At 33.0% G+C, this 20,466-nt stretch overlaps 4 pseudogenes; 3 read left to right on the top strand and 1 right to left on the bottom strand.

The window, feature by feature from the left end:
* The first annotated feature begins 713 nt into the window (after window positions 1-713).
* Window positions 714-3,444, top strand: LOC140871484 (eukaryotic translation initiation factor 2 subunit alpha homolog; annotated as a pseudogene).
* Window positions 3,445-9,390: 5,946 nt separating this feature from the next.
* LOC140872323 (pentatricopeptide repeat-containing protein At1g19720-like) lies at window positions 9,391-12,175 on the bottom strand (annotated as a pseudogene).
* Window positions 12,176-16,199: 4,024 nt separating this feature from the next.
* On the top strand, window positions 16,200-18,929 carry LOC140871482 (eukaryotic translation initiation factor 2 subunit alpha homolog; annotated as a pseudogene).
* Window positions 18,930-19,075: 146 nt separating this feature from the next.
* Window positions 19,076-19,895, top strand: LOC140871480 (protein ZW2-like; annotated as a pseudogene).
* Window positions 19,896-20,466: the final 571 nt, after the last annotated feature.

The raw sequence follows: 20,466 nt of genomic DNA, 5'->3' as shown, positions 1-20,466 counted from the left end.
GAGTTGAAAAAAATTAAAAAAAATTGTATAATGTTTTTAATTAAAAAATGTGTGTTTAATTTATAAATCAAAAAAAGTTTGGGGGTTCGAATGAGGTGGAAACACCATCTTATAAGCCAAATTTAGAAACCGATATACTGTCGCTGCTCTGTCAAGCCGGCAACTAAAGAGGAGTGCAAGTAAAGAGGAGTACCTCCTTGCGCTCTGTCGCCAGCTATCAGCGGTCAAGTCTGGGCTCAAGGTTCTTCTTTGAAGATAGTGGGCACGGCTTCATTCACCTCCACTTTATTGCCCCAGCTATGGTTACAGGCCCTCGCGACTGAGCCCGGCAAACAAACAATTGTGAAAAGTGATTTATAAATAACAAATTATTTATTGAATTCTAGATGTGGGAACAAGTATATGGTTATAAATATTATGTTTAAATAAAGATAGCTTCAAAAATTAAATTGAGGCGGCCACCGCATAATTCCACCGCATAATTCCGTTCTTCCCCCATCAATTCACAGTGCTTGCAGTTCTTCCCCCACAATTCTCCTCCGCCGCCGCTCATAATTAATAATCTTCTACGCTTCCATCAACCCTTTTGCAACCGACTTGTAAACCTTCGAAATCCACCGTTTCTTGATCCCACCCTTCGAAAACCCAGCTTCGGATGCCCATATTCCGAAGCATCCCGTCTTCTCAAAGTTTTGCCCAAATCCATATCCTAATTGGCCTCCGGGAATCATGTCTCTCTTGGATCATATTCAAACACCTCGGATGCTCAGTCATTCCAGCTGTTTTTCGAACATTGGTTGATCGATCAAGAACGTTACATTGATCTCAGCAAGAGGCGAGTTTCTGAAGAGGATATCCAGGCGTGCGAGGAGAGATTTAACAAGAGCAAGCTTGTCCATTCCATAATGCGACATGTGGCGGAGACAATGAAGATTGATCTTGAGGTTATCTTTAAATTGGATTGTATCTGTTGAAATTTTTATTTCAAAGTTTTCCTTTTCATTTCTATTCTTTTGTTTTCTTATTTGAATAAAAAGATGCACCTTTAAATTGATTTTAGCTCAGTGCTTTTGAAATACTGCCAACGAGTCCATTGGGGAATGTTCTATGTTTTTGTATCATTTTTTGTTGTTATTTTCCTTGCTAATAAACATCGGTTAGGGAGTTTGTGTTTTGCATTTTCTATTTTAGTCTCATGTTTGTTTGCTACTTCTACTGATATGTTGCTTGACTCCAAATAATTAACTTGATTTTGCCTTTGGCAGCATGCTTGTGATTTGTAAATTTTATCCCAACGAAATAGGTGTAAGTAGCTATTTATAGGCAAAGTATGCCGTGAAACTTGTAAAAAAAATGGTGAAAGAGAAGAAAGGGAAGAAAAAAAACTACAAGGAACTGTCAGAGAACATTCAACACTTATATGGATGCAGTTATGGGTAGTTTGAAGCTTTTCTAGAAGAGCTTTGTAGGCTACTTACTAGATCTAGGCTTCACTCTGTTTAACACATCTCCTGGGAATAGCTTTTGGTATTTGAATCTGAATATGGTTGTCTTGTTATTGTTGAATAGGACCAATTGCAACTTTGTGAATTTTGAGCTCGGTATTGGTCAATGGAACTAAATTGTGGTTACCTTTGGTTACTTGTAGAGTTGTTAAGGTCTCACTGTACTTTTTAAAGGTGTGAGCATCAATTATGCCAACTGACCAATTAACTCAAAACGATTTGCTAATACTGCTTGTTGCGCTACCCGATTAATGAACTATTTGACTAGTGAACTAATTTTACAATCTATTATGAGCTTTGCTTAGATGATTTTTTGTTGCAGGACCTCTATATTCATGTGGGCTGGCCTTTATACAGGAAATATGGTCATGCATTTGAGGTGAGATGCTCAGAAGTTCAATCAATATAGTATATGTTGTATATTTGCGCCAACTTAATATTTAATTCCGTAACAAACGTTTTACTGATTTCTAAATTACAGGCGTTTAAAGTAGTTGTCAATGATCCTGATTCCGTGCTTGACTCTCTTACTCGTGAAGTAAAAGAAGTCGGACCTAACGGACAAGAGGTAGTATACATTTTCATTTCAATCTCATATTCTTCACGAGATCAACGTATATGATTATTTTCCATCTGGAAATCCTGCAGATAACTAAGGTTGTTCCTGCTTTATCGGAGGATGTAAAAGACTCTTTAGTTAAAAATATTAGGAGAAGAATGACACCACAGCCTTTAAAAATTCGTGCAGATATTGAAATGAAGTGCTTTCAATTTGATGGTGTTCTGCACATAAAGGTTCACTCCCATGATTAATCATCTGACTCTTTTTTTTTTGTTTTTAATTTTTTTTAAAACTTTATTATTATCGTGGTTAGTAGCATTACTGGGATCTCTCTTTGGTGTTATGTACCACTGATATCTCCCAAATGCTTTTCAGGACGCGATGCGAAAAGCTGAAGCTGCAGGAAACAAGGATTGCCCTGTTAAAATTAAACTTGTTGCTCCTCCAGCATATGTTCTCAACACCCAGACTCTTGACAAGGTAAATTACTAGACAAGCATGTTACGCTTAATAATCTGATATTGCCTTATGCATGGGCAGCAATGAGTTCTGGATCAATATTGATACTCACGATCCTATGGTAAGCATCAAAGTTTGTTAAGCAATGCAACTGGTGTACATCACCAGCGAATGACATAAAATTTGCTTTTGCCATTGGTGAATGTTAAGGTGCCTTGTTATCATCAATTCCTGTATTTCCCTATATTTAACTTTATGTTTGAGATGATTCAAAAAGCTGTCACCAATAAAATTAGTTTCATTTTTGCATTGCAGGAACAAGGTATATATCTGTACTTAACAAGGCCATTGAAGCTTGCACAGAAGAGATTGCACGACACTCAGGAAAACTTACTGTCAAAGAAGCACCTAGAGCGGTGAGGATGACTATATTTATCAAAATTAGAATTTCAACTTTCCCATATCACATCAGATTGTCGCTAAAAATCGTTTCCATTTGCATGTTCTGTTACGGTTTCAAAATTTTCACCTTGATTGAATATTCATCATGGCCACCACCATTTAATTCGTTTGGTTTTATTTAGGTGAGTGAACGAGAAGATAAACTGCTCGCAGAGCATATGGCTAAGCTTGGTCGCGAGAACGAGGAGATTAGTGGAGATGAAGATAGTGAAGCGGAGGAAGATACAGGGATGGGAGACATAGATCTGGAGAACACGGGATCTGGGATAACAGATTAGATATTTCTTCTTTCTTATTCGTACCTGTGTGAGAGTACTTGTTAATTTAAACAATTTTGTTCACCCTATCCCCAAATACAATTTGAACAAATGTATTGTCATTTTACCCATGTTTTCCTGTTATATTTTTAAATTTTGGCTAACGTATGCAAGATTTAATGTTATATTTGAATCTATATATCTTTGTTGTCCCATTTTATGTTTTAATTTGTCTTAGAAAGTAAAGTTTCATCGCAAAAAATCTAGCTAATGCACAATCTCGTCGAACCACCCCCTTCCAAATTCTTGGATTCGACTCTGTTTTGGCACGTCTATTGTTGTATTGTTTGCATCGAAGCCGTGGCTTATACATGAACTTTGTCGTGTTGCTTATCCAACAAGTCATGGCTCATTGGAACCAATATTACGAAGCCAAGGGAAGAGTTGCGGGTGAGGATGTTTTCCTGGTGTTCGCACCGGCTTGGTTTAGCTCCTTGGAGAGAACCTATCTGTGGATTCAGGCCGGGATTGGCTATTCGGATTGTGATCAGCAATGTGTTGGATTTGACACATGCAACTTGATGACACAGATCAAACAAGAGGAAAAAGAACGAACTTGCTAGAGTTGGTATAATATTAATATTATTCATTCATTCATTCTAATATATATATCCATGAATATTTAAATTATTATTAATGTTGCTTGTGACCATATATATAGGTGTCTCCAACAATGGTGGAATTGGCTAGGACAGTGGGAAGGCCACGTAACGGGGACGAGGCTAACTTCGATTCGGCTATGGAACATTTAGCTGCTTCCATGGACGGTGGGTCTACTGCAATGTGCCGATTTTTTGAGGAAAAGAACCGTGATCAAGATTGTGGAGACGCTTAAACCGGCTCAAACCGTCCGGTTCTTGGCGGCTCAAGATCCGTAGCTGCTGGGGGATGCAAATTAAGTGATGCCCAAAACGTTCCAGAGGCTTAGCTAATGGCTACTGCAGCTTGTTTGTTATAGGTACTTTTCGTACGTAACAATTCTCGGTTTTTTTTAAGCCGAAGCTGACAAGTATTTCCTCATTATTAAAAACTATGTCAAACGCTACGATGATGGGAGTCACACTCGATGGTTAATTTGGTCAAAACGTAGAAGAAAAATATTTACATTTCCGTTTGGTCCCTACGAAAATGTTAAGCGTACATGCTTTGTTTATCGTCTGTTTGGTTTGAAATTTTTTTGGCTATAACTTATATGCTTTGGTGGTTATAACGAATCCAAACAACAATAAATAATATTGACAAAATTAAGTAATGAAGTTTACGATGACAATTAAAAAAGCAAATAATGGTATTATAACAAAACTTTGATTTAACGAAAATAACAAATTGGACTGTTGTTAAATTTTAAATTTTTAAACATTATTCATAGTATTAATTTATTCGATATGATTTATTATTAGATTTTTTATTTGAGTTCTTTTTAAAAAAATATTAGAAGTAGGCCGGCACGGGGTTTCAAATGATCTCTACTGCATTATATTCAGTTTCTATATTTAACAATTTATATGCTCCTAAATTTTCCTCTTCGTTTGTCTAAAATATATAAACTTGTTTCATATTTAGTAAAAAAAAAATTAATAATTTACTAATATATCCCTATTTTTAATCTCTTCAAAAAAAAAAACCCTACAATTTTTTAATAAATTAAATAAATATAATATAAATTCATTTATTTTCCAATAAATTTTGCATTGACAAAAAGTCTATATAATCCAAAAATTGAAAGTGGACGTACTCTCCATCTCATGCATGTTTAACCAATGTACCAAAAAATGTACTAAAATAATAAGACATCCATTGGGTACTAAATACAACAAGGCCACACCACACCACACCAATTATCATCAATGACACTGATCAATTAAATTCTATATCTGAGGAGTGGGTCTTTGAGCAGAATACGTTCATGATATACTTTCCAAGCGTAATCTTCAAAAGGAAACGAATGGAACACTTGTGGTTCAGTCTCGGCGTCTTCGTCTTCGATGTCGCGGTCGTTTTCTTCATCATTGCCATCGTGTCCACCTTCAATGGCTACTTTTGGAGCTGGTCGAGGGGACACCATGCTTTCCACCGGGAGGGTAACCAGTAGAGACATTGTTACGCGACCTAAATCGTCGCCCGAACATGGTATCGGTCTTCCTCTAACTTTCTTCGATCTCCCATTGCTCCAGACCTGTCATGTTACAAACCACATAATGTATATATTCTTTTGAACAGAAAGAATGGAGGTTTCAATTATTATTTTCAGGACTTTACACATATAATACGCTTAAAACTTCAATAATTTTATTTGATATCAAGACCCAATTCTATCATGCCATTTTGTTCTTGCTTTGGTTCAAGAAAGTTTGAATTGGTACTAGATAAAAAAAAATTTATTTTTGATAGTATAAAAGAATTCGAATTGACTGGGGGAAAAAAAGAGCAATGTTAACACAATTACACAATTAAAATTGAATAATATATTCCACAAAATTGTGTCTACCAATGTTGACAAATCACAAGTCCAAAACCATCATTAATTTGATAACATTTGTTGGAAAATGTCGACGTATAATTAAGTAGAGCCTTTCCATTTCCATTTGCATTTCCAGCTAGTCAATTAATATATGTGATTAAATGCAAATTCAATCCTAATTTCGTGTTAAACTAAAATTATCAAGATTACAAAATCCCAATTTCCCTTCCCCACACAACTGGATTAGATTGAACCAGCTTGTCGTATTAATTAAATTATTTTTTCCCCTCGATTGAGGTTTGAATTAATTTTAATATTTGCGAATAAATCAAATGTTAAAGAAGTATCCTGAACTTCGCAAATAACTTAACATTCAATTATGGTAGACTTTTATATTTATTTATATATTAAAAAAATATAGTCGTCTCAAAATTATGATAATTAATTTAAGGTTTTGTACAATTCATAATTAATTATTATTAAGATAAACTAACAATATTGTTCTATTTCTATTGCATATATCAGCACCCATTACTAGTAGTCTAGTAATACCCAACCACCAAATTATTAAATAAATTACGTAAGAACATAAATATTTTATTTATTTATTTTGTTTGAAACCAAACAGAGTTGGTAAAATTCTCACCTGAGCAATGTCTCCATAATTGGTAAATCGAGAGTCGTTCGAGATTCGATAACTATGCAATACATCTTGAAGATCAAATAGTGACATCGCATGTGCTACTAAGAAACTATTTCTTAAAACACATCATGTACTCTGGCCAGAGATTCGTCACACTAATATCTCCTCAGATTGCATAGGATATCCACACTAGCAAGTATGTGGTGAATCCTTGACAACAAAGCATCGACTCCTATATGTGTCGTAATTGTACCCAATCCCGACACCTGATGACCCCAATAGAGTCGGTAAACGAGTCAAAGTACAGTACTAGCATATAAAGTCTCAATGATGTTTCAAGTAGTAAGGACTAATGGTGTACAACCAAAACCGCGGACTTTATCCACTCGATAAGTGATAACCACTTGGAAAGTCCGGATAGGGTAGTTCGATCATTCATCGTATGAATATCCATTTGCATGCTTTGAACATCTCTATGTTCCATACCAATGAAACGTGGTACTCGGCATCGCAAATGCTAGTCTCAATCTCGAGCGATCCTTATCCTTATTAACGGACGGCTCAATCGACTAGGAACTGTTTAGAATATACAGTGACTATAAGATGTGTTTCATGATAGTCATCCCCATGCACTACCACATCTTACATACACTATAGTATATTCAAGGTCTTTATCAAAACAACAATAGTATATCACAATATAACAATATGAAGAAAGATAAAGTCATTGCCATTAATAAAAGTGTAAATTATATTAAACAAAAGATTATTTATACAAAGAGTCATCAAAGCCCTTAGCCACAAGTTGGCTCACCGAGCACCCACTCTTTCATGGGAGACATGGAATTGAGAAGAATATTTTATTCGAATGATACCATATTAGACTTCAAATTATAGATCTCCAAGTACTAATCAAAATCAACATATATTCTTCTTATTGAAAAAATACATTACTTATTTTCAATGGTCAACTTAAAAATAATAATCACAAGCACTCAACTCAACCAAATTTTCACATTTCTCTTAATTATTGCAAACGAATATTTAAATGCATGATCAGGGACGGATTCATAAATTAGAGTTGGGGTGGGTTGAACTTAATCAATGAATTATATATTACTCTCTCTGTTCCAAATACATTCTCCTATTTTGTTTTTCACACAGATTAAGAAAAATTTATTGGGAAAGTAAATTTTATATAAACTTCCTATTTTATCCATATGTAATATATTAAAAAAGAGAATTTAAGGATTCTAGCCTACTTCCAAACCATATTTTTAAAAATAGCCTTGTTCATCAAATATTTTGCAGTATAGCCTTTCCATATACTTAAAATCCTAAAATATCCTTTTAAACATTTTATAAATTAGTAGATTCTATTACTATAACTCACTCAATAAATTAAGAGAGATTTACAACACTATATTTGGAAGAAAAAAAATTGGCTCGTAAAAATATTGTTTAAAATGTATTTTAAATTAACACAATATTTTTCACAATATGCATATGATTCAACACCGCTAATAGAGCCGAACCCCACAACTATATCAATGTATCAGTCTCTACTATCTAATTACTAGTTACTGCACGTAGATAACATTACTCTAACAATTAGCTTTGTGTCATATACTTATCAATATTACATAAAAAATTATATAATCTGATATTCATCATGAATTTTCAATACATTAAAACATGATATAAAAACACATAAAAAATGATGCAAAAAGAAAAAGAGATTACCTCCCTTGATTTGATTTGATGGTTGGCGGTGAGAGTCCGGGAGAGGGAGAAGATAATATAATGAAATTTGTGACTTTTTCAATAAACTAAAATAAAATATAAGAATAAATAAAAAATCAAAACCACAAAACATGAGATTTCGTATCTTGGATTTAATTTTTTGTTGGTGGCAACAAAGAGAAAAAAATAAGAATGATAAATCGGTGATAATAAGTGATAATAGGGTTTAAGGGATAAATCTGTAACTTGGGATGATTAAAAGTCTAATTTGAAAAAATAGCTAAATTAAGGCCAAAATTGATTATAGATACTTGTATAAGGCTATTTTAAAAATTCTCTCATTAAAAAATGATTGCACAATTTTCAAGGTGTAGTTAATAAGGGTATATTAGTAAAGAAGTGTAAAAAAATATTACTAAATATGGTATATTACTATATATTTGGGACAAACAAAAAAAAACGTGGACAATATAATTGGGACGTAGGTAGTATAAAAAAAAGTCATTACATTGTACTACTCACAAAAAATAGACAAATTGTGTTTTTAATCCTATATGTTTGTCTTTAGGATTTTGATCCTCTATGTTGTCAAATTTCAATTTTAATCTGTTATCTTTGATTTTTTTTTTGCAACTTTCATCTTTGTTCCGACTTGGCTCTGACATGGAAACAATGCAGTACTGCTAACACTGGAGTGTATATTGCCACATTAGCACTTCCAATAAAAAAAGACTAGAATACCAAAAAAATTGAGTGACTAAAACTGAAATTTCCTAACACAGAGAATAAAAATCGTAAAATGACAAATATGCAGGACTACAATGCAATTTTCCACCCAAAAATGAAGTTGTGCACATAGGCTTCCGGTGTAAAAAGTAAATTTTATTGGATTAAGTAAAACAACTTATATATGTAATAAAAAAGAATTTGGGGTGGGCTGTAGCCTAGGATTGGCCTAAGCTAGATCCGTCAGCATGATTACATTTATAAATTATCTGAACAAAATACGAGTAAATGTAAATTAATAGCACATATATTTGTTCAATAATCCATTTGGTGCCTCTTTGTGCCTCGGCTCAAGCCTTTGTATTATCATTCATCCTCACAAAAAAGAAAAATTATTGCTTTGCTTACAACAGTTATAACATTATGCATTCATTTCTTATCTACAAAGAAAAGCTACATTCAGAAACAACATACTTAGCCAGTGCCATTACACCACTGTATTTTCATGGAAAGCCTAGGAGCCATAGACAAAACTTTGGGTACAGTTTTATCTACAAGCCTCCTCAATTTACAATGCAAAATATATACATATTTACCTCATCGAGAGTGCTTCTTGCGGAACAGCAGTGGGTGAAGGTGTACGGTCCTATATGATCAATCTACCAGTAATCGCCACACGAACAGACCCCGTTTTCGAAATGGTGCAAGCATTTTGGATCACTTAAGTATATTTCACACCCATGCGTTTCAGAAACTGATTTGGCAAATCCATGGCATTGCTCACACGTCCTCAAGTTCTTGACTATCCTTATACTTCGAGACCTTTGAGCAGATTTGATGAGAGCAAAAGCTAATGCAAGTTTCTCACTGTGAACTCCATTCATTTCTTTTTTTTCTTCTTCCGGAATGACGAGCACGTCATAGTATTTTGTCCCCTTGGTTCTTAATTCTTCCTTTTTTATCCAAGAAAGTATAGATTTATCATCAAGTTGGCCAAGATTACCAGAACTAAACATATGAACCGTGTTTTTATCTTCGATCTAGCTCAGACCCATAGGTTCGTTGAATCTTTCCTAATTTCGGATGCTTTTATATAGGAAGAATCCTTGGAAATTCCAACCAAGTTATATAGGTGTACGACTACCCTGTGAATGAAAGCATTTCCTGGTTCAAGTTCAAGTAACCTCTCTCCTGCGTAAATTGCCAACTTAACATTCCCATGTGCCCGGCAGGCAGCAAAAAAAGCAGACCAAATAGAGACATCAGGCTCTATGGGCATTCCCCTGATAAAGTTCAATGCATCATCGAGCATCCCTGAACGACCATATAAATTTACCACAGCCATGTAAAGGTCTAAACTTTGTAAAACCTGATAATCTTCACTCATCTTCAAGAAGACTAGCAACCCTTCATCAACCATTTTGGCACGACCATAAGCCGAAATCACACCCCCTAATGTACCTCTGTTAGGTCTGTATTGCTGTTGCAACATCATTTCAAAGAGCTCAATTGATTTCATAAAACGCCCATGCGCAAAATAACTAGCAATCATTGTGTTCCACGTCACAATATCTTTTGATGACTTTCCATCGAATATGACTTCCGCATATTTCAACATCCCCGATTTCGAGTAAGTGTCTATGAGAGAATTCACAACCGAACCATCAGAGTCTATATTTCTCCTCAAAGCACAACCATGGATCTCTTTCAACTTTTTCACAAAAACCAAATTTGCACATGCCGGCAAGATGCTCAAAATAGTAACTGAATTGGGTTTGTAACCAACAGACTGCATCATCCGGAAAATCTGCAGTGCTCTATTTTTCAAGCCATTGTGCAAGAAACCAGTAATAAGAGCATTCCAAGATGCAGTGTCCCGATGAATTCCCCCATCCTTTTCCATCTTCTGGAAAAGATCCACGGCCTGATCCACATCTCCATTATGAATGTAACCCGTGATCATCACATTCCACGTAATTACGTTGGGCTTTATGCTTGATTCTTGCATTCTTTTAAAGAGCTCATGTGCTACACCACAGTATCCAGCTTGGCAATATCCTCTTATCATTGTGTTCCACGAATACACATCTTTTTCTGATATCATATCAAAAACCTGGCGAGCTGCCCGAAGTTTTCCACTCTTGGAATACATGTCAACGAGGGAATTCCCCACACATCTTCAGCATATCCCAACTTGATGGCAAGTAAATGAACTTCCTTTCCTTTCCTAAGATCTTTTGAAGATGAACATGCTGATATGGCACTCAATAGAGTAACCCCATTTGGTTCAACTCTTGATGAAAGCATCTTCTGAAACAAACGTAATGCCTCCGCCCCCTTATCATTCTGCGCAAGTCCAGAAATCATACTAGTCCAAGTGAAAACATCGGGCATAAGACCATAACTCTCCATCTCATTCATCATTTCAATCGCTTCATCACACTTTCCTGCATTGTTATAGCTTGAAATCATTATATTCCAAGTGATCATCCCCGGCTCAACACCATCTTTGCACATCAAGTTAAAAAATCTAAGTGCATCATCCATCTTTCCCTGCAGGCAATACCCTGTAATTATTGCATTCCAAGAAACTATATCATTCACTTCTGATCTTCCAAAAAACTTCTCAGCACAGCTCAACCATCCACATTTCGCGTAGACAGCAATAATAGAATTACTCACATGCAGTTCTCTACTCATCCCAAGTTTAATTGTCATAGCATGTATCAATCTCCCTGTATCGACATCCCCACACTTTCCACACGCCTGTAAAATTTTGGGAAACAAGAAATTATCAGGAAACGCATCACCCTCAATCATCATCGAATAAAATAGGTCCAACACTTCACCCCACCTCTTCTCTCTTGAACAGGCGCCAATGGCAGCAGACCACGCATACAAATTCCTTTCAACCATTTCATCAAATACTTGAAATGCATCATCTAGGGAACCACACTTCGCAAACATGCCAACTAACTTGCCTTCAAGAAACGGGTCAGGTTTTCGTTTTAGCCATTCCCTGACACGGGCATACAGCTCGGAACATAGCCTTATTGAACGAGAATGAATGCACGATTGAATCAAGTACGATAAAGTGTTGTGTCGTACCTTCGACCATGATAAAGCAATGGAATCCAAATAGGCAATAGCTTCACCGAGGCGTCCTTGCTTGCAGAGCTGCTTCAATTCGAAATCTTCAGCTGAACTGGGCCTTCTGAAAGAGATCTTGTGCGGAAATCGCAAAGTTTCAGGTATTCCAAGGGGTATAGTTTTACATGGAAGAACTATGTTCTCCATTCTCGCGAGTTTTTGGTGCTGCAAAACATTGGTGGATGCTGAGCCACAAATCCGACCGGCGCTTTATTGGCTGCTTAATTGTGGACCACCCGAATAAATTGGGTTATGTCCATAATAATATGGGCCATCTAAATTCTTCTGGGCCCAAATGAATTAATGAAGCTCAGGCTCTATCCAACAAGTAAAGTTTAACACAGGGGGCCGAGAAATCCACCTCCTAAAACCAACCAAGCCTATTATGTTGTTTTTCTCTTCTTTTTTTGAAAATTTATTCATTTATTTTTTCAAAAAAAAAAAAAAAAGCATTGGTTGATCGATCAAGAACGTTACCTCCGAGAACTTGTTCGGGTAATCGAATGCGGGGGCAACGACGAAGAAGAACAGAGGTTTGAACAATTCGGTCACGACAAAGAAATCGCAATTAAATAACCATAAAAAAAAAAACAAATGCACGTACTTATAATTTCGATCAACGTAGAAAAAGGAAAGCAGACGAGACGAGATTGGAGGATGATAGAGCTGGTGTTGGGCAACGATTTTTGGCGTAGAAGGAAGCGAGCAAGACGATGGGAGGAAGAACAGAAATCTATATATATATAAAAACAAGAAAGTATGCTAAAAAAAGAAAACAAACATTTTCCCGCCTAAAGTTTATTCTAAAATTAGTAAAAATATTGCATAGATAAAATAAAGATATTGTTGAATTTAAACTAGGTAAAGATAATATTCAAAATAAAACAAATATTATATTATAAGTGATAAAGTATATTATCCAAAAATTTTAAAATATATTTAAAATACGAGTGATTTTTTAAAAAAAATTAAAAAAATTATTTTTCTTGATTTAACAAAATTGAAATTTTTCTTATAGCCGGTGTTTTGACTATCAATTATGTATATACACAACAAAGATTTAAAAATAATATTATTAATCTATATCTATATAAAAGAATAAAAGTCTGCTAAAAATAGTTTTTCGTTCAAAAGTAATTTATAAAAATAGTAAAAACATTATCATTAATCATTAAATTTGAAAATAAATATGGTTAAATTTAAAAGTATAGATAGAGATAATATTGAAGTTTAAAAAAATAATATTATTAGTGATAAAATATTTGATTTAAAAATTTTAAAATATATATATATATAAATATGATTTAATTTAAAAAAAATTAAAGTACTATTTATAGTGATCAAACAATTTTTTTTTAATGTGGTTGTTTAGTATATATATATATATATATATATATATATATATATATATATAAACAAAAAAGTGACATAAATAGAAATAAAACAAATTTTCAAGCCCAAAAGATATTTTCAAAAATATTAAAGATATCATAAAATTAAAAAATAAAAAAAATATTATTTAATTTAAAATTATAGATAGAGAAAATATTGAATATTCAAAAAATAAGATGATATTATAAATGATAAAATATTTGACATAAAAATTTTAAAATATAGATAAAAATATAATTTAATTTTAAAAAATTAAAATATAATTTATCTTGATAAAAAAAATTTAATTTTTGCTTTTGACGTTGGTTGTTTTGCTCAATAAAACAAAATTTGTACACCAAATTTTACAACACAAAAAATTATACAGGAATTTAATATATAAAAATATCATGATAAATTAGATACAAAATATCGCGATAAAATAGAAAAATTTCAAGATATTAATATTTTAGATATCATTGTATATGATATTTGTTATACCTTTAGCAATTTTTATATATAAAAACATAAAACTCATATGCAAATATTTAAACTAAAATTTTTAAAATATAAGTAAAAAATATGATTTAATTAAAAACAAAATTCAAAATAGTCTTCTAAAAAATTTAAATTCTTCCTCTTTTTATAAAAATCCGACAGATTTTTTTTAAAAAAATATTTTTCATTATTAAACAAAATTTAATAAAAGTTTGATAAAAAAATTTCATTATTAAACAAAATTTAATAAAAATTAGTGATATTATATTTAATCTAGAAATTATAAATATACTTCAAAATACGATTGAAAAAATTTAAAATATTATTTTTATCAAATAAAATTTAATATTATTTTTAATATGATGATTGATTTGTCTATATGCATATGTAGATATACACAACAAAAATATTCAAAAAAATATGATGTTATGAGTGATATATTATTTAATATAAAATTTTAGAACATAGATAAAAATATTCCTGAAGTTAAACTAAATTAAATTTTTTTTTGTGATAAAAAAAAATTTATTTTTGTTTATATATATATATAAGATGAAAAGATTTCTAAAATAGAAACTATAATATTTTCAACCGAAAAATTATTTTTGAAAATAGTGAACACATTATCATCAAACTTAAAAATTCAAATAAGATATGATTGAGTTTAAAACTATAGATAGAGATTATATAGGATATTCAAGAAAATATTATTTTGATTTGAGTGATATATTATTTGATTAAAGTTTTTTAAAATATAGACAAATTTACGATTTAATTTAAATTTTTTTTGTTATAATAATTAAATTTTTTGTTTATTTAATTTTATATAATTTATATATTAATTTTTTGTTTATATAAAAAACATTTTATACTAATTGTAAAAAGTTTAATGTAACTTATATTATTAAAATATTATGTATCTATATTTTATTATATTTATTTTTATATTTTATATTTTATATTTTTATATTTCAACTTTGAAATTTTAAAATTTAAAAAAATTATATTTTTCTTTTGTATAGAATACAAATATTGCATGCATCAAATTTATAATTATTGGGTAAATAAATCCCTTAGAAAATAACAAATTTTTTAATAAAAATATAATATGAAAATTAAAATATTAAAATAAGAAATTTATGAAAAAAATAGGGGCGGAAAACCTTATATATTTATATATCTATAAACATATTAGAAGATGTCAAATAACTTATTTCATTTGCTTAAAACTGTTTTCTAAAAAATTTTCCAAAGAAATTTACAAAAATATTAAACTCTGTCACAAACCACTCCAACTACAATGAATTTAAATTGATTCCAATAATCTAAGGATTTGAAATCCGTTGTGATGACTTCAATTGTGGTTTAATAAATATCAAGTTGAATTTTTAAAAAAAGTTATATAAGCAATGAAGATATATTTATATCCGTATATTTCAAATTTTTTAATCCACTTCAACCTTAATTTATTTATATTTTAATTATTTATTCAAGCACTCATATTATGTCAATAATTACACAAAAATATCATTCTGCGCATCGCACAGGTGGGAATACTAGTTAGGGAAGTTTTTGGGAGGGAGATAGGAGTGTGACATCGGGAAGAGTTGAAAAAAATTAAAAAAAATTGTATAATGTTTTTAATTAAAAAATGTGTGTTTAATTTATAAATCAAAAAAAGTTTGGGGGTTCGAATGAGGTGGAAACACCATCTTATAAGCCCAATTTAGAAACCGATATACTGTCGCTGCTCTGTCAAGCCGGCAACTAAAGAGGAGTACCTCCTATGCGCTCTGTCGCCAGCTATCAGCGGTCAAGTCTGGGCTCAAGGTTCTTCTTTGAAGATAGTGGGCACGGCTTCATTCACCTCCACTTTATTGCCCCAGCTATGGTTACAGGCCCTCGCGACTGAGCCCGGCAAACAAACAATTGTGAAAAGTGATTTATAAATAACAAATTATTTATTGAATTCTAGATGTGGGAACAAGTATATGGTTATAAATATTATGTTTAAATAAAGATAGCTTCAAAAATTAAATTGAGGCGGCCACCGCATAATTCCACCGCATAATTCCGTTCTTCCCCCATCAATTCACAGTGCTTGCAGTTCTTCCCCCACAATTCTCCTCCGCCGCCGCTCATAATTAATAATCTTCTACGCTTCCATCAACCCTTTTGCAACCGACTTGTAAACCTTCGAAATCCACCGTTTCTTGATCCCACCCTTCGAAAACCCAGCTTCGGATGCCCATATTCCGAAGCATCCCGTCTTCTCAAAGTTTTGCCCAAATCCATATCCTAATTGGCCTCCGGGAATCATGTCTCTCTTGGATCATATTCAAACACCTCGGATGCTCAGTCATTCCAGCTGTTTTTCGAACATTGGTTGATCGATCAAGAACGTTACATTGATCTCAGCAAGAGGCGAGTTTCTGAAGAGGATATCCAGGCGTGCGAGGAGAGATTTAACAAGAGCAAGCTTGTCCATTCCATAATGCGACATGTGGCGGAGACAATGAAGATTGATCTTGAGGTTATCTTTAAATTGGATTGTATCTGTTGAAATTTTTATTTCAAAGTTTTCCTTTTCATTTCTATTCTTTTGTTTTCTTATTTGAATAAAAAGATGCACCTTTAAATTGATTTTAGCTCAGTGCTTTTGAAATACTGCCAACGAGTCCATTGGGGAATGTTCTATGTTTTTGTATCATTTTTTGTTGTTATTTTCCTTGCTAATAAACATCGGTTAGGGAGTTTGTGTTTTGCATTTTCTATTTTAGTCTCATGTTTGTTTGCTACTTCTACTGATATGTTGCTTGACTCCAAATAATTAACTTGATTTTGCCTTTGGCAGCATGCTTGTGATTTGTAAATTTTATCCCAACGAAATAGGTGTAAGTAGCTATTTATAGGCAAAGTATGCCGTGAAACTTGTAAAAAAAATGGTGAAAGAGAAGAAAGGGAAGAAAAAAACTACAAGGAACTGTCAGAGAACATTCAACACTTATATGGATGCAGTTATGGGTAGTTTGAAGCTTTTCTAGAAGAGCTTTGTAGGCTACTTACTAGATCTAGGCTTCACTCTGTTTAACACATCTCCTGGGAATAGCTTTTGGTATTTGAATCTGAATATGGTTGTCTTGTTATTGTTGAATAGGACCAATTGCAACTTTGTGAATTTTGAGCTCGGTATTGGTCAATGGAACTAAATTGTGGTTACCTTTGGTTACTTGTAGAGTTGTTAAGGTCTCACTGTACTTTTTAAAGGTGTGAGCATCAATTATGCCAACTGACCAATTAACTCAAAACGATTTGCTAATACTGCTTGTTGCGCTACCCGATTAATGAACTATTTGACTAGTGAACTAATTTTACAATCTATTATGAGCTTTGCTTAGATGATTTTTTGTTGCAGGACCTCTATATTCATGTGGGCTGGCCTTTATACAGGAAATATGGTCATGCATTTGAGGTGAGATGCTCAGAAGTTCAATCAATATAGTATATGTTGTATATTTGCGCCAACTTAATATTTAATTCCGTAACAAACGTTTTACTGATTTCTAAATTACAGGCGTTTAAAGTAGTTGTCAATGATCCTGATTCCGTGCTTGACTCTCTTACTCGTGAAGTAAAAGAAGTCGGACCTAACGGACAAGAGGTAGTATACATTTTCATTTCAATCTCATATTCTTCACGAGATCAACGTATATGATTATTTTCCATCTGGAAATCCTGCAGATAACTAAGGTTGTTCCTGCTTTATCGGAGGATGTAAAAGACTCTTTAGTTAAAAATATTAGGAGAAGAATGACACCACAGCCTTTAAAAATTCGTGCAGATATTGAAATGAAGTGCTTTCAATTTGATGGTGTTCTGCACATAAAGGTTCACTCCCATGATTAATCATCTGACTCTTTTTTTTTTGTTTTTAATTTTTTTTTAAACTTTATTATTATCGTGGTTAGTAGCATTACTGGGATCTCTCTTTGGTGTTATGTACCACTGATATCTCCCAAATGCTTTTCAGGACGCGATGCGAAAAGCTGAAGCTGCAGGAAACAAGGATTGCCCTGTTAAAATTAAACTTGTTGCTCCTCCAGCATATGTTCTCAACACCCAGACTCTTGACAAGGTAAATTACTAGACAAGCATGTTACGCTTAATAATCTGATATTGCCTTATGCATGGGCAGCAATGAGTTCTGGATCAATATTGATACTCACGATCCTATGGTAAGCATCAAAGTTTGTTAAGCAATGCAACTGGTGTACATCACCAGCGAATGACATAAAATTTGCTTTTGCCATTGGTGAATGTTAAGGTGCCTTGTTATCATCAATTCCTGTATTTCCCTATATTTAACTTTATGTTTGAGATGATTCAAAAAGCTGTCACCAATAAAATTAGTTTCATTTTTGCATTGCAGGAACAAGGTATATATCTGTACTTAACAAGGCCATTGAAGCTTGCACAGAAGAGATTGCACGACACTCAGGAAAACTTACTGTCAAAGAAGCACCTAGAGCGGTGAGGATGACTATATTTATCAAAATTAGAATTTCAACTTTCCCATATCACATCAGATTGTCGCTAAAAATCGTTTCCATTTGCATGTTCTGTTACGGTTTCAAAATTTTCACCTTGATTGAATATTCATCATGGCCACCACCATTTAATTCGTTTGGTTTTATTTAGGTGAGTGAACGAGAAGATAAACTGCTCGCAGAGCATATGGCTAAGCTTGGTCGCGAGAACGAGGAGATTAGTGGAGATGAAGATAGTGAAGCGGAGGAAGATACAGGGATGGGAGACATAGATCTGGAGAACACGGGATCTGGGATAACAGATTAGATATTTCTTCTTTCTTATTCGTACCTGTGTGAGAGTACTTGTTAATTTAAACAATTTTGTTCACCCTATCCCCAAATACAATTTGAACAAATGTATTGTCATTTTACCCATGTTTTCCTGTTATATTTTTAAATTTTGGCTAACGTATGCAAGATTTAATGTTATATTTGAATCTATATATCTTTGTTGTCCCATTTTATGTTTTAATTTGTCTTAGAAAGTAAAGTTTCATCGCAAAAAATCTAGCTAATGCACAATCTCGTCGAACCACCCCCTTCCAAATTCTTGGATTCGACTCTGTTTTGGCACGTCTATTGTTGTATTGTTTGCATCGAAGCCGTGGCTTATACATGAACTTTGTCGTGTTGCTTATCCAACAAGTCATGGCTCATTGGAACCAATATTACGAAGCCAAGGGAAGAGTTGCGGGTGAGGATGTTTTCCTGGTGTTCGCACCGGCTTGGTTTAGCTCCTTGGAGAGAACCTATCTGTGGATTCAGGCCGGGATTGGCTATTCGGATTGTGATCAGCAATGTGTTGGATTTGACACATGCAACTTGATGACACAGATCAAACAAGAGGAAAAAGAACGAACTTGCTAGAGTTGGTATAATATTAATATTATTCATTCATTCATTCTAATATATATATCCATGAATATTTAAATTATTATTAATGTTGCTTGTGACCATATATATATAGGTGTCTCCAACAATGGTGGAATTGGCTAGGACAGTGGGAAGGCCACGTAACGGGGACGAGGCTAACTTCGATTCGGCTATGGAACATTTAGCTGCTTCCATGGACGGTGGGTCTACTGCAATGTGCCGATTTTTTGAGGAAAAGAACCGTGATCAAGATTGTGGAGACGCTTAAACCGGCTCAAACCGTCCGGTTCTTGGCGGCTCAAGATCCGTAGCTGGGGGATGCAAATTAAGTGATGCCCAAAACGTTCCAGAGGCTTAGCTAATGGCTACTGCAGCTTGTTTGTTATAGGTACTTTTCGTACGTAACAATTCTCGGTTTTTTTTAAGCCGAAGCTGACAAGTATTTCCTCATTATTAAAAACTATGTCAAACGCTACGATGATGGGAGTCACACTCGATGGTTAATTTGGTCAAAACGTAGAAGAAAAATATTTACATTTCCGTTTGGTCCCTACGAAAATGTTAAGCGTACATGCTTTGTTTATCGTCTGTTTGGTTTGAAATTTTTTTGGCTATAACTTATATGCTTTGGTGGTTATAACGAATCCAAACAACAATAAATAATATTGACAAAATTAAGTAATGAAGTTTACGATGACAATTAAAAAAGCAAATAATGGTATTATAACAAAACTTTGATTTAACGAAAATAACAAATTGGACTGTTGTTAAATTTTAAATTTTTAAACATTATTCATAGTATTAATTTATTCGATATGATTTATTATTAGATTTTTTATTTGAGTTCTTTTTAAAAAAATATTAGAAGTAGGCCGGCACGGGGTTTCAAATGATCTCTACTGCATTATATTCAGTTTCTATATTTAACAATTTATATATGCTCCTAAATTTTCCTCTTCGTTTGTCTAAAATATATAAACTTGTTTCATATTTAGTAAAAAAAAAATTAATAATTTACTAATATATCCCTATTTTTAATCTCTTCAAAAAAAAAAACCCTACAATTTTTTAATAAATTAAATAAATATAATATAAATTCATTTATTT

The sequence above is a fragment of the Henckelia pumila genome, unplaced genomic scaffold, assembly GCF_033568475.1.
Source record: "Henckelia pumila isolate YLH828 unplaced genomic scaffold, ASM3356847v2 CTG_461:::fragment_3, whole genome shotgun sequence".
In the NCBI taxonomy this organism is placed as follows: domain Eukaryota; kingdom Viridiplantae; phylum Streptophyta; class Magnoliopsida; order Lamiales; family Gesneriaceae; genus Henckelia; species Henckelia pumila.
Note: the sequence above shows the minus strand (reverse complement) of the source record. Positions and strands in the feature narration are given on the sequence as shown.